We start from the raw sequence: 989 nt of genomic DNA, 5'->3' as shown, positions 1-989 counted from the left end.
TTTTCTTCTCTTTTCTAGAATTTTTTTTTTCTTTTGACTTCTTTTCTTCTCTTTACTATATTTGATCTCAATTTCTTTTCTGTTGACTATCAAACACAGTCTTAGGGTTTTGGATTTCACCCTCCAACATCTCTGTATCATAGATTCGTATCTTGGACAAGTTGTTATTAAACTTGCGCAAAATCCAAAAATTTAAGATTATACTCCTGTCAAAGTAAGGGTTTCCACGCAAGAGACGAAGGGAGAAAAGTTCAAAACTAAGGAAAAGTCGAGACAGAGTTGAAAATGGGTAGGATTCTGCTATTGATATGGAGAATAAAAGCTGTTTGGATCGGGAATCGACACTGCCCATTTCCAAGTCTTGGGTTTTACGCATTCAAATGTTGAAATGCTACATCTACATCTCTGTCTTACCTTCCGTTTTTTCCAATGTCAACAAGCCCAGCAAACAGAAGAACCTCCCCACCCTTTAGACCTTAATTGATATAAATTTGTTCTCTCCCAAAGCAGAACCATGGAAGATATCTAACTGCAAAGAAGAAGAATCTGATTGAACCCCAACGATATAGGAGAAAGTAAGGTAATTAATGGCGACTCTGATACATGAGAGATTGAGTGACTCAGCGAAGTCAGGAGACATTGACGACTTGTACATCGTGCTTGAGCAAGATTCACGTATTCTTGAGGTCATTGATCAGAACCCTTTCATCGACACTCCATTACACGTTGCTGTAACCCATGGGCAATCCTGTTTCGTGGAGGAGATCATAAACCTGAAGCCTTCCTTTGTTAGAAAGTTAAACCAAAGAGGGTACAGTCCCTTGCACTTGGCTGCGGCTAATGGGCACGTAGAGATAGTGAGGCAGCTCTTGATGGTAGACTCTAGTCTGGGTGAACTCCATGGGAGGGAGAAGAGAACTCCACTTCATTGTGCAGCCATGGCAGGAAGCATTGAAGCCTTGGACGAATTAATCTTCAACTGCCACAAT

Source organism: Macadamia integrifolia, chromosome 7, assembly GCF_013358625.1.
Source record: "Macadamia integrifolia cultivar HAES 741 chromosome 7, SCU_Mint_v3, whole genome shotgun sequence".
Classification (NCBI taxonomy): Eukaryota; Viridiplantae; Streptophyta; class Magnoliopsida; order Proteales; family Proteaceae; genus Macadamia; species Macadamia integrifolia.
This window is presented reverse-complemented; position numbering follows the sequence as displayed.